Source organism: Lipotes vexillifer, unplaced genomic scaffold (assembly GCF_000442215.2).
Source record: "Lipotes vexillifer unplaced genomic scaffold, Lipotes_vexillifer_v1.1 scaffold814, whole genome shotgun sequence".
Classification (NCBI taxonomy): domain Eukaryota; kingdom Metazoa; phylum Chordata; class Mammalia; order Artiodactyla; family Lipotidae; genus Lipotes; species Lipotes vexillifer.
In genome coordinates, this window is record NW_006784081.1 from 1,045,880 (window position 1) to 1,061,262 (window position 15,383).

The following is a 15,383-nucleotide window of genomic DNA, read 5'->3' on the forward strand; positions in this document are numbered from 1 at the left end:
TAAATTATCTAACTGAAATCCAGACTTAACCCTGACTACTTTCTTCCATTCCTTTCATATATTCATACTTCAACTTCATAGAATCATCTTTTTCCTTCTCACAGTACTACTTCCACTTGAGTGGAAGTCAACTTTCTTGCCCAAAATGACCTTCTCACCTGCCCTAACCTTTTATTTATGATGTGAACACAGAGCTCGGAGAAAAATAATTTGGGTTTAATCTTGGCTTGCCAGAGGTGTAGTGTTGGACAATGTACTTATGCCTCTGTGTCCTCATATACAGAACTGGAATTAGTAATACCTGTCAGGGACCTAAGGAAATTACATGTCAATAAATACCTGGCCAGTAGCAGTCATTAAATATCTCTCATTTTCTTCAATTCCTGATTCAAATATCAACTACTTGGACCCTCAATAAAGTTAATCCCTTCCTCTCTCCCTTTCCTCTACACTTGTTCCCAGAGGTTTAAATCTCTAACTCTGCATTTAAGATTGTGGTATGGCTGTGGCTTCTTTGTCCTGCTAGTGACTGATGGCTTCTCCACGTACTACTGTGCCTACTTGGAATCACCCTTACTTCCAGGCCTAGAGTGTCATGCACAGCACAAGGATGACACAGTGTTCCCTGCATCATACTGTGATCAGGACCCAAGCATCACACAAAAGCATAAATTGCATCATTCAGTGTCATTAAGGACATTCATGAGCTTGGTGATCTATTTTAGAAACAACTAACCAATCAAGAAGAGTATTCATAGAAATCAAAGAATTTGCAGGAGAAAGAGAGACAGCATTTTTGAAATGAAGAAGGTAACCCACCTAGGATTCTGAAGTTCTGGGTTTCCTTCCTTTTTTTTCCTTTTAATGTATAAAATAAGTTTGTATGGTTTTTCTTTGCTCCCATGGGTATACAAAAGTTATAGCTATTTACAAAGGAGCTATCAGTGTGAATGACCTGAAGACCAACAGGAAAGATCTTCTTTCTTTTATAAAGATATAAAGAAGGAACCACAATGAAACGGGTAGGAGGGGCAGAGACACAGTAGAGTCAGGACCAATACTCATGGATAGGTGACCCAAACACAGGAGGACAATTAAAATTGCAGAGGGATGAGGAGTTTGAGCCCCACGTTGGGCTCGCTAGCCTGGAGGTCCTGTACTGGGGAGATGAGCACTCAGAATGTTTGGCTTTGAAAGCCAGTGGGCTTATTTCTGGAGCAAGAAATGGCTGTGGGAAACAGAGACTCCAGTCATAAAGAGTGCACACAATATCTCACATGCTCTGAGACCCAGGACAGAGCAGTACTTTGAAAGGCGCCTGGATCAGACTCACTTGCTGATCATGGAGAATCTCCCAGAGAGGCAGGAGGCAATTGGGACTCACCCTGGGGACATAGATGCTGCAGTAGATATTTTAGGGAGCTCATCCTACCATGAGGACACTAATGCTGCAAAGCACCATTTTAGATTCTCCCTTTTGCTTATTACTCCTGGGACATAGCCCCAACAACCAGCTGGTGGGCACCAGTCTTGGCATGCTTCAGGCCATGCAGCTAGCTAGGCAGGGACACATTAGCAGGCCAGATGCCTTAGGACCAACTGAGCCCCCAGCTGCCCCAGGACCTGGCTCTAACTACTAGGGGGCCCAGGATCCAGCCCCACCTACCAGTGGCCAATAAAAGCACCAGGACCTCCAAGGCCCTGCAGCCAACCCTGTCAAGAAATGGCCCAATCACCAGCAGACCAGCAAATCCCCAAGATAGGATTGCCTTTTCTCAGGATTGCTTTGACTATTTAGGGTCTTTTGTTTTTCCATACAAATTTTAAAATTATTCTACCTTTGTGGGAAATGCCATTGGTATTTTGAGAAGGATTGAATTAAATCTGTAGATTGCCTTGGATAGTATGGTCATTTTAATACAATTAAATCTTCCAATAATATATGGAAGAAAATAAGGACAAGCTAGTTACCACTACTGAAATTGAATCAGTAATTTAAAAACTCCCCACAAACAAAAGTCCAGAACCAGATGGCTTCACAGGTGAATTCTACCAAATACTTAGAGAAGAGTTAACACCTATCCTTCTCAAGTTCCAAATTACGAAGGAAGGATTACTTCCAAACTCACTGTATGAGGCCAGGATCACCCTGATACCAAAACCATACAAAGATATCACAGACACACACAAATAAATAAAGAGAAAATTACAGGCCCATATCACTGATGAACATAAATGCAAAAAAATCAACAAAATACCAGCAGGCTGAATCCAATAATACATTGAAAGGGTCATACACCAAGATCAAGTGGGATTTACCATAGGGATGCAAGGATTCTTCAATATCTGGAAATCAATCAATGACAAATTGAAGCATAAAAAGTATATAATCATCTCAATAGATGCAGAAAAAGCTTTTGACAAAATTCAACACCCATTTATGATAAAAACTTTCCAGAAAGTGAGCACAGAGGGAACCTATCTCAACATAATAAAGGCCATATATGACTAAAACACAGCTAACATTATACTCTATGGTAAAAAGCTGAAAGCATTTCCTCTAAGATCAGAATCAAGACAAGGATGCCCACAGGATGGGAATAAAGACTTCACTCTTGCCATTTTTATTCAACATAGCTTTGGAAATCCTAGCCATGATGATCAGAGAAGAAAAAGAAATAAAAGGAATCCAAGTTGGAAAAGAAGTTAAACTGTCACTGTTTGCAGATGACATGCTACTATACATAGAAAATCCTAAAGACACCACTAGAACTCATCAATGAATTCAGTACAGTTGCAGGATACAAAATTAGTATATGGATGTCTGTTGCATTTCTATACATGAACAATAAAATATCAGAAACAGACATTAAGGAAACAAACCCATTTACCTTCACATCAAAAAAAATAAAATAAAATACCTAGCAAAAAACCTGCCTAGGGAGGCAAAAACCTGTACTCTGAAAACTGTAAGATGCTGATGAAAGAAATTGAAGATGACACAAACAGATGGAAAGATATACCATGTTCTTGGATTGGAAGAATCAATACTGTTAAAATAACCATACTATCCAAGGCAATCTACAGGTTCAATGCAATCCCTATCAAAATACAAATGGCATTTTTTTACAAAACTAGAACAAAATATTTTTAAATTTATATGGAAACACAAAAACCCTGAATATCCAAAGCAATCTTGAGCCTCCTCACAAATCAGTTCTTGTATGCCAGAGAAATTTAACACTCAACACCTCAGTAAAGACATTACACAATATCAAGAACAGAGTCCATGGCATGTGCAGAGGTAGTCTCTCTGCCACAACTTTGAAGATGCCACCAAATCAGTACTCATCAAAATGAAACCGTCTAAAATGTCCATGTCAGCATTTTGGTGGCAAAAACCTTCTCAAGCCATGCCTCAGATTTACTGAATAAAACTCTGTAGTTACCAAGATCCAATGTGATCCATATTCCCCACAAAGTTTGAAAAGCACTGATCTAATCCCATTCTTCTCCATCCCCAATTCCACTGTCTTATTTCTGAATTTCATCCCCTCTCCCTTTATTATTTTAATAGCTTCATTACTGGTATTCATGCCTCAGTCTCTTCCCATTCCATACACTATCCACAAAGTTGCCAGAAGTGAGTTTTCAGCTAGGACAGTGTGTTCCTCCATTTCCATATTAAAAAAAAAAATGATAATGCCTATCTTATATTCAAACTCTTTAGCATGGTAAATTATCTAACTGAAATCCAGACTTAACCCTGACTACTTTCTTCCATTCCTTTCATATATTCATACTTCAACTTCATAGAATCATCTTTTTCCTTCTCACAGTACTACTTCCACTTGAGTGGAAGTCAACTTTCTTGCCCAAAATGACCTTCTCACCTGCCCTAACCTTTTATTTATGATGTGAACACAGAGCTCGGAGAAAAATAATTTGGGTTTAATCTTGGCTTGCCAGAGGTGTAGTGTTGGACAATGTACTTATGCCTCTGTGTCCTCATATACAGAACTGGAATTAGTAATACCTGTCAGGGACCTAAGGAAATTACATGTCAATAAATACCTGGCCAGTAGCAGTCATTAAATATCTCTCATTTTCTTCAATTCCTGATTCAAATATCAACTACTTGGACCCTCAATAAAGTTAATCCCTTCCTCTCTCCCTTTCCTCTACACTTGTTCCCAGAGGTTTAAATCTCTAACTCTGCATTTAAGATTGTGGTATGGCTGTGGCTTCTTTGTCCTGCTAGTGACTGATGGCTTCTCCACGTACTACTGTGCCTACTTGGAATCACCCTTACTTCCAGGCCTAGAGTGTCATGCACAGCACAAGGATGACACAGTGTTCCCTGCATCATACTGTGATCAGGACCCAAGCATCACACAAAAGCATAAATTGCATCATTCAGTGTCATTAAGGACATTCATGAGCTTGGTGATCTATTTTAGAAACAACTAACCAATCAAGAAGAGTATTCATAGAAATCAAAGAATTTGCAGGAGAAAGAGAGACAGCATTTTTGAAATGAAGAAGGTAACCCACCTAGGATTCTGAAGTTCTGGGTTTCCTTCCTTTTTTTTCCTTTTAATGTATAAAATAAGTTTGTATGGTTTTTCTTTGCTCCCATGGGTATACAAAAGTTATAGCTATTTACAAAGGAGCTATCAGTGTGAATGACCTGAAGACCAACAGGAAAGATCTTCTTTCTTTTATAAAGATATAAAGAAGGAACCACAATGAAACGGGTAGGAGGGGCAGAGACACAGTAGAGTCAGGACCAATACTCATGGATAGGTGACCCAAACACAGGAGGACAATTAAAATTGCAGAGGGATGAGGAGTTTGAGCCCCACGTTGGGCTCGCTAGCCTGGAGGTCCTGTACTGGGGAGATGAGCACTCAGAATGTTTGGCTTTGAAAGCCAGTGGGCTTATTTCTGGAGCAAGAAATGGCTGTGGGAAACAGAGACTCCAGTCATAAAGAGTGCACACAATATCTCACATGCTCTGAGACCCAGGACAGAGCAGTACTTTGAAAGGCGCCTGGATCAGACTCACTTGCTGATCATGGAGAATCTCCCAGAGAGGCAGGAGGCAATTGGGACTCACCCTGGGGACATAGATGCTGCAGTAGATATTTTAGGGAGCTCATCCTACCATGAGGACACTAATGCTGCAAAGCACCATTTTAGATTCTCCCTTTTGCTTATTACTCCTGGGACATAGCCCCAACAACCAGCTGGTGGGCACCAGTCTTGGCATGCTTCAGGCCATGCAGCTAGCTAGGCAGGGACACATTAGCAGGCCAGATGCCTTAGGACCAACTGAGCCCCCAGCTGCCCCAGGACCTGGCTCTAACTACTAGGGGGCCCAGGATCCAGCCCCACCTACCAGTGGCCAATAAAAGCACCAGGACCTCCAAGGCCCTGCAGCCAACCCTGTCAAGAAATGGCCCAATCACCAGCAGACCAGCAAATCCCCAAGATAGGATTGCCTTTTCTCAGGATTGCTTTGACTATTTAGGGTCTTTTGTTTTTCCATACAAATTTTAAAATTATTCTACCTTTGTGGGAAATGCCATTGGTATTTTGAGAAGGATTGAATTAAATCTGTAGATTGCCTTGGATAGTATGGTCATTTTAATACAATTAAATCTTCCAATAATATATGGAAGAAAATAAGGACAAGCTAGTTACCACTACTGAAATTGAATCAGTAATTTAAAAACTCCCCACAAACAAAAGTCCAGAACCAGATGGCTTCACAGGTGAATTCTACCAAATACTTAGAGAAGAGTTAACACCTATCCTTCTCAAGTTCCAAATTACGAAGGAAGGATTACTTCCAAACTCACTGTATGAGGCCAGGATCACCCTGATACCAAAACCATACAAAGATATCACAGACACACACAAATAAATAAAGAGAAAATTACAGGCCCATATCACTGATGAACATAAATGCAAAAAAATCAACAAAATACCAGCAGGCTGAATCCAATAATACATTGAAAGGGTCATACACCAAGATCAAGTGGGATTTACCATAGGGATGCAAGGATTCTTCAATATCTGGAAATCAATCAATGACAAATTGAAGCATAAAAAGTATATAATCATCTCAATAGATGCAGAAAAAGCTTTTGACAAAATTCAACACCCATTTATGATAAAAACTTTCCAGAAAGTGAGCACAGAGGGAACCTATCTCAACATAATAAAGGCCATATATGACTAAAACACAGCTAACATTATACTCTATGGTAAAAAGCTGAAAGCATTTCCTCTAAGATCAGAATCAAGACAAGGATGCCCACAGGATGGGAATAAAGACTTCACTCTTGCCATTTTTATTCAACATAGCTTTGGAAATCCTAGCCATGATGATCAGAGAAGAAAAAGAAATAAAAGGAATCCAAGTTGGAAAAGAAGTTAAACTGTCACTGTTTGCAGATGACATGCTACTATACATAGAAAATCCTAAAGACACCACTAGAACTCATCAATGAATTCAGTACAGTTGCAGGATACAAAATTAGTATATGGATGTCTGTTGCATTTCTATACATGAACAATAAAATATCAGAAACAGACATTAAGGAAACAAACCCATTTACCTTCACATCAAAAAAAATAAAATAAAATACCTAGCAAAAAACCTGCCTAGGGAGGCAAAAACCTGTACTCTGAAAACTGTAAGATGCTGATGAAAGAAATTGAAGATGACACAAACAGATGGAAAGATATACCATGTTCTTGGATTGGAAGAATCAATACTGTTAAAATAACCATACTATCCAAGGCAATCTACAGGTTCAATGCAATCCCTATCAAAATACAAATGGCATTTTTTTACAAAACTAGAACAAAATATTTTTAAATTTATATGGAAACACAAAAACCCTGAATATCCAAAGCAATCTTGAGAAAGGAGAATGGAGCTGGAGGAACAATGTTCCCTGACTTCAGACTATACTACAAAGCTACAGTAATCAAAACAGTATGGTCCTGGTGTGCACGCGCGCGCGCGCGCGCACACACACACACACACACACACACACAACACACACATGGATCAATGGAACAGGATAGAGATCCCCGAAATAAACCCACAAACTTATGGTCAATTAATCTATGACAAAGGAAGCAAGAATATACAATGGAGAAAACACAGAATCTTCAATAAGTGGTGCTAAGAAAACCGGACAAATACATGTAAAAGAATGAAATTAGAACATTCTCTAACACCATATACAAAAATAAACTCAAAATCGATTAAACACCTAATTCTAAGACCTGATACTATAAAACTCCTAGAGGAAAACAGAGACAGAACACTTTTTGACATAAACCTCAGCAATATTTTTTTGGATGCATCTCCCAAAGAAAAGGAAATAAAAGCAAAAATAAACAAATGGGACTAATTAAACTTGAAAGATTTGCACAGCAAAGGAAACCACTGACAAAATGAAAAGACAACTTTTGAATGGGAGAAAATATCTGTAAATGATATGACTAATAAGGGATTAATACCCAACATATATAAACAGCTCATACAACCCAATATCAAAAACAAACAAACAAACACAAAAACCTGCTTTAAGAAAAGGGCAGAAGATGTGAATGGACATTTTTCCAAAGAAGAAATGCAGAAGGCCAAAAGGCATCTGAAAAGATGCTCAACATTCCTAGTCATCAGGGAAATGCAAATCAAAACCACAATGAGATATCACCTCACACCTGTCAGAATGGCTATCATCAAAAAGAACACAAGTAACAAATGTTGATGAGGATGTGGAGAAAAGGGAACCCTCATACACTGTTGGTGGGAATGTAAGTTGAAGCAGCCACCATGGAAAACAGTATGAAGTTTCCTTAAAAAAACTAAAAATAAAACTACCATATGACCCAGGAATTCCATACCTGGGTATATATTCAAAGAAAACAAAACCACTAATTCTAAAAGATACATGCACCCCAATGTTCATAGTAGCATTATTTACAATTTCTGGGATATGGAAACAACCTAAATGTCCATCAACAGATGAATGGATAAAGCGTTAAGTGGTATATATATACAATGGAATACTACTCAGCCATAAAAATGAATGAGAAACATGGGAGGAGCTTCAAGATGGTGGAAGAGTAAGACGCGGAGATCACCTTCCTCTCCACAAATGCATCAGAAATACATCTACATGTGGAACAGCTCCTACAGAACACCTACTGAACGCTGGCAGAAGACCTCAGACCTCCCAAAAGGCAAGAAACTCCCCACGTACCTGGGTAGGGCAAAAGAAAAAAGAAAAAATAGAGACAAAAGAATAGAGACGGGACCTGCACCAGTGGGAGGGAGCTGTGAAGGAGGAAAGGTTTCCACACACTAGGAAGCCCCTTCACGGGTAGAGACTGCGGGTGGCGGAGGTGGGGAGCTCTGGAACCATGGAGGAGAGCACAGCAACAGGGGTGCGGAGGGCAAAGCGGAGAGATTCCCACATAGAGGACTGGTGCTGACCTGCACTCACCAGCCCGAGGCTTGTCTGCTCACTTGCCTGGATGGGCAGGGGCTGGGAGCTGAGGCTCGGGCTTCAGAGGTCAGACCCCAGGGAGAGGACTGGGGTTGGCTGCGTGAACACAGCCTGAAGGGGGCTAATGGGCCACAGCTAGCCGGGAGGGAGTCCAGGCAAAAGTCTGGAGCTGCTGAAGAGGCAAGAGACTTTTCCTTGCCTCTTTGTTTCCTGGTGCATGAGGATAGGGGATTAACAGCGTCTCTTAAAGGAGCTCCAGAGACGGGCACGAGCCGCGGCTATCGGCGCAGACCACAGAGACGGGCATGAGATAAGGCTGCTGCTGCTGACACCAAGAAGCCTGTGTGCCAAGTACAGGTTACTACCCACACCAACCCTCCAGGGAGCCTGTGCTGCCTGCCACTGCCAGGGTCCCGGGATCCAGGGACAACTTTCCTGGGAGAACAGAGGGCACACCTCAGGCTGGTGCTATGCCATGCCGGCCTCTGCCACCGCAGGCTGGCCCTGCATCCGCCTCCCTCCCCGTGGCCTGAGTGAGCCAGAGCCCCAGAATCAGCTGCTCCTTTAACCCCGTCCTGTCTGAGCGAAGAACAGATGCCCTCAGGCGATCTACATGCAGAGGCAGGTCCATATCCAAAGCTGAACCCCAGGAGCTGTGTGAACAAAGAAGAGAAAGGGAAATTTCACCCAGCAGCCTCAGGAGCAGCGGATTAAATCTCCACAATCAACTTGATGTACCCTGCATCTGTGGAATACCTGAATAGACAACGAATCATCCCAAATTGAGGAGGTGGACTTTGGGAGCAAAGATATATATTTTTCCCTTTTTCTCTTTTTGTGGGTGTGTAGGTGTATGATTCTGTGTGTGATTTTGTCTGTATGGCTTTGCTTTTACCATTTGTCCTAGGGTTCTCTCTGTCCGTTTTTTTTTTTTTTTTCCTAGTATAGTTTTTAGTGCTCATTATCATTGGTGGATTTATGCTTTGGTTTGGTTGCTCTCTTCTTTCCTTCTTTCTTTATTTTCTTTGTTTATTACTTTTATTTTTTTTACTTCTAATAATTATTTTTTATTTTGATAACTTTATTTTATTCTTCTTTCTTTTTCCTCCCTTTTGTTCTGAGTCGTGGGGCTAACAGGGTCTTGGTGCTCTGGCCAGCTGTCAGGCCTGTGCCTCTGAGGTGGGAGAGCCAAGTTCAGGACATTGGTACACCAGAGACCTCCCAGCTCCACATAATATCAAATGGTGAAACCTCTCCCAGAGATCTCCATCTCAATGCTAAGACCCAGCTTCACTCAGCGACCAGCAAGCTACAGTGCTGGACACCCTATACCAAACAACTAGCAAGACAGGAACACAAACCCACCCATTGGCATAGAGTCTGCCTAAAATCATAATAAGGTCACAGACACCCCAAAACACACCACTGGATGCGGTCCTGCCCACCAGAAAGACAAGATCCAGGCTCATCCTCCAAAACACAGGCACCAGTCGCCTCTACCAGAAAGCCTAAACAACCCACTGAAACAACCTTAACCACTATGGGTAGACACCAAAAACAATGGGAACTACGAACCTGCAGCCTGCGAAAAGGACACCCCAAACCAAGTAAGTTAAGCAAAATGAGAAGACAGAGAAATGCACAGCAGATGAAGGAGCAAGGTAAAAACCCACCAGACCAAACAAGTGAAGAGGAAATAGGCACTCTACCTGAAAAAGAATTCAGAATAATGATAGTAAAGATGATCCAAAATCTTGGAAATAGAATGGAGAAAACACAAGAAACATTTAACAGTGGCCTAGAAGACCTAAAAAGCAAACAAACAATGATGAAACACAATAAATGAAATTTTTAAATCTCTAGAAGGAATCAATTGCAGAAAAACTGAGGCAGAAGAACGGATAAGTGACCTGGAAGATAAAATAGTGGAAATAACTACTGCAGAGAAGAATAAACAAAAAAGAATGAAAAGAATTGAGGACAGTCTCAGAGACCTCTGGGACAACATTAAATGTGCCAACATTTGAATTATAGGGGTCCCAGAAGAAGAAGAAAAAAAGAAAGGGACTGAGAAAATATTTGCAGAGATTATAGTTGAAAACTTCCCTAATATGGGAAAGGTAATAGTTAATCAAGTCCAGGAAATGCAGGGAGCCCCATACAGGATAAATCCAAAGAGAAACACGGCAAGACACATATTAATTAAACAATTAAAAATTAAATACAATGAAAAAATATTAAAAGCAACAAGGGAAAAGCAACAAATAACATATAAGAGAATCCCCATAAGGTTAACAGCTGCTCTTTCAGCAGAAACTCTGCAAGCCAGAAGGGAGTGGCAGGACACGTTTAAAGTGATGAAAGGGAAAAACCTACAACCAAGATTACTCTACTAGCAAGGAACTCATTCAGTCATCAGAGAAATTAAAACATTTACAGACAAGAAAAAGCTAAGAGATTTCAACACCACCAAACCAGCTTTACAACAAATGCTAAAGGAACTTCTCTAGGCAGGAAACACAAGAGAAGGAAAAGACCTACAATAACAAACCCAAAATAATTAAGAAAATGTGAATAGAAACATACATATCAATAATTACCTTAAATGTAAATGGATTAAATGTTCCAACAAAAAGACACAGACTGGCTGAATGGATACAAAAATGAGACCTGTATATATGCTGTCTACAAAAGATTCACTTCAGACCTAGGGACACATACAGACTGAAAGTGAGGGGATAGAAAAAGATATTGCATGCAAATGGAAACCAAAAGAAAGCTGGAGTAGCTATTCTCATATCAGACAAAATAGACTTTAAAATAAAGACTATTACAAGAGACAAAGAAGGACACTACATAATGATCAAGGGATCGATCCAAGAAGAAGATATAACAATTGTAAATATTTATGCACCCAACATAGGAGGACCTCAGTACTTAAGGCACATGCTAACAGCCATAAAAGGGGAAATCGAGAGTAATACAATCATACTACAGGACTTTAACATCCCACTTTCACCAATGGACAGATCATCCAAAATGAAAATAAATAAGGATAAACAAGCTTTAAATGATACATTTAACAAGATGGACTTAATTGATATTTATAGGACATTCCATCCAAAAACAAGAGAATACAATTTCTTCTCAAGTGCTCATGGAACATTCTCCAGGATAGACCATATCTTGGGTCACAAATCAAGCCTTGGTAAATTAAAAAAAATTGAAATCGTATCAAGTATCTTTTCCGACCACAGTGCTGTGAGACTACATATCAATTACAGGAAAATATCTATAAAAATACAAACACATGGAGGCTAAACAAGACACTCCTTAATAACCAAGAGATCACTGAAGAAATCAAAGAGTAAATTTAAAACTACCTAGAAAGATATGACAATGAAATTGCAATGACCCAAATCATATGGGATGCAGAAAAGCAGTTCTAAGAGGGAAGTATATAGCAATACAATCCCACCTCAAGAAACAAGAAACATCTCAAATAAACACCCTAACCTTACACATAAAGCAATTAAAGAAAGAAGAGCAAAAGAAACCCCAAAGTTAGCAGAAGGAAAGAAATCAAAATAAATATCAGATCAGAAAAAAATGAAACAGAAATGAAGGAAACAATACCGAAGATCAATAAAACTAAAAGCTGTTTTTTTGAGAAGATAAACAAAATTGATAAACCATTAGCCAGACTCATCAAGAAAAAAGGGAGAAGACTCAAACTAATAGAATTAGAAATGAAAAAGGAGAAGTAGCAACAGACACTGCAGAAATACAAAGGATCATGAGAGATTACTACAAGCAACTCTATGCCAATAAAATGGACAACCTGGAAGAAATGGACAAATTCTTAGAAAAGCACAACCTTCCAAAACTGAACCAGGAAGCAATAGAAAATATAAACAGAGCAATCACAAGCACTGAAATTAAGACTATGATTTAAAAATCTTCCAAAAAACAAAAGCCCAGGACCCAATGGCTTCACAGGCGAATTCTATCAAACATTTGGAGAAAAGCTAACACCTATCTTACTCAAACTCTTCCAAAATATAGCAGAGGGAGGAACACTCCCAAACTCAATCTACAAGGCCACGATCACCCTGATACCAAAACCAGACAAAGATGTCACAAAGAAAACTACAGGCCAGTATCACTGATGAACATAGATGTAAAAATCCTCCACAAAATACTAGCAAGCGGAGTCCAACAGCACATTTAAAAGGATCATACATCATGATCAAGTGGGGTTTATCTCACGAATGCAAGTATTCTTCAATATATGCAAATCAATCAATGTGATACACCATATTAACAAACTGAAGGAGAAAAACCATATGATCATCTCAATAGATGCAGCAAAAGCTTTTGACAAATTTCAACACACATTTATGATAAAACCCCTCCAGAAAGTAGGCATAGAGGGAACTAACCTCAACATAATAAAGATCATACTGATAAACCCACAGCCAACATCATTCTTAATGATGAAAATCTGAAAGCATTTCCACTAAGATCAGGAACAAGACAAGGTTGCCCACTCTCTCCACTATTATTCAACATACTTTTGTAAGTTTTAGCCACAGTAATCAGAGAAGAAAAAGAAATAAAAGGAGTCGAAATCGGAAAAGAAGTAAAGCTGTCATTGTTTGCAGATGACATGATACTATACATAGAAAATCCTGAAGACACTACCAGAAAACTACTAGAGCTAATCAATGAATTTGGTAAAGTAGCAGGGTACAAAATTAAGGCACAGAAATCTCTTGCATTCCTATACACTAATGATGAAAAATCCGAAAGAGAAATTAATGAAACACCTCCATTTACCATTGCAACAAATAGAATAAAATACCTAGGAATAAACATACCTACGGAGATAAAAGACCTGTATGCAGAAAACTACAAGACACTGATGAAAGAAATTAAAGATGATACAAACAGATGGAGAGATATACCATGTTGTTGGATTGGAAGGATCAACATTGTGAAAATGACTATACTACCCAAAGCAATCTACAGATTCAATGCAATCCCTTTCAAACTACCAATGGCATGTTTCACGGAAATAGAACAAAAAATTTCACAATTTTTATGAAATCACAAGAGATCCTGAATATCCAAAGCAATCTTGAGAAAGAAAAACTGAGCAGGAGGAATCAGGCTCCCTGACTTCAGATTATACTACAAAGCTACAGTAATCAAACAGTATGGTACTGGCACAAAAACAGGAATATAGATCAATGGAACAGGATAGAAAGCCCAGAGATAAGCCCACACACATATGGTCACCTTATCTTTGATAAAGGAGGCAAGAATATACAATGGAGAAAAGACAGCCACTTCAATAAGTGGTACTGGGAAAACTGGACAGCTACATGTAAAAGAATGAAATTAGAGCACTCCCTAGCACCATATACAAAAATAAACCCAAAATGGATTAAAGACCTAAATATAAGGCCAAACATTATAAAACTCTTAGAGGAAAACATAGGCAGAACACTCTATGACAGAAATCACAGCAAGATCCTTTTTGACCCACCTCCTAGAGAAATGGAAATAAAAATAAACAAGTGGGACCTAATGAAACTTAAAAGCTTTTGGACAGCAAAGGAAACCATAAACAAGACAAAAAGACTACCCGCTGAAGAGGAGAAAATAAATATTTGCAAATGAAGCAACCGGTAAAGGATTAATCTCCAAAATTTACAAGCAGCTCATGCAGCTCAATCTCAAAAAAACAAACAACCCAATCCAAAAATGGGCCAAAAACCTAAACAGACATTTCTCCAAAGAAGACATACAGCTTGCCAACAAACACATGAAAGGATACGGAGCATCACTAATCATTAGAGAGATGCAAATCAAAACTACAATGAGGTATCACCTCACACCAGTCAGAATGGCCATCATCAGAAAATCTACAAAGAATAAATCATGGAGAGGGTCTGGTGAAAGGGAACCCTCTTTCACTGTTGGTGGGAATGTAAACTGATACAGTCACTATGGAAAACAGTATGGAGGTTCCATAAAAAAACTAAAAATAGAACAACCATACAACCCAGCAATCCCACTACTGGGCATATACCCTGAGAAAACGATAATTCAAAAAGAGTCATGTACCACAATGTTCACTACAGCTCTATTTACAATAGGCATATCATGGAACAACCTATGTGTCCATCGACAGATGAATGGATAAAGAAGATGTGGCGCATATATACAATAGAATATTACTCAGCCATAAAAAGAAACTAAATTGCATTATTTGTAGTGAGGTGGATGGACTCAGAGTCTGTCATACAGAGTGAACTCAAAAAGAGAGAAACGAAAACCATATGCTAGCACATATATATGGAATTGTAAAAAAAAAAAAAAAAAAAAAAAAAAAAACGGTTATGAAGAACCTAGGGGCAGGACAGGAGTAAAGACACAGATGTAGAGAATGGACTTGAGGACACGGGAAGGGGGAAGGGTAACCTGGGACGAAGTGAGAAAGTGGCATGGACTTATATATACTATATATACTATCAAATGTAAAATAGATAGCTAGTGGGAAATATCCACATAGCACAGGGAGATCAGCTCAGTGTTTTGTGACCACCTAGAGGGTGGGATAAGTAGTGTGGGAGGGAGACGCAAGAAGGAGGAGATATGGTGATATATGTATATGTATAGCTGACTCACTTTGTTATAAAGCAGAAACTAACACACCATTGTAAAGCAATTATACTCCAATAAAGATGTTTAAAAAAACATCCTTTATCTGGTAAAGTTGTCCTTTAGATATGAAGGAGAAATAACTACTTTCCCAGACAAACAAAAGCTGTGGGAGTT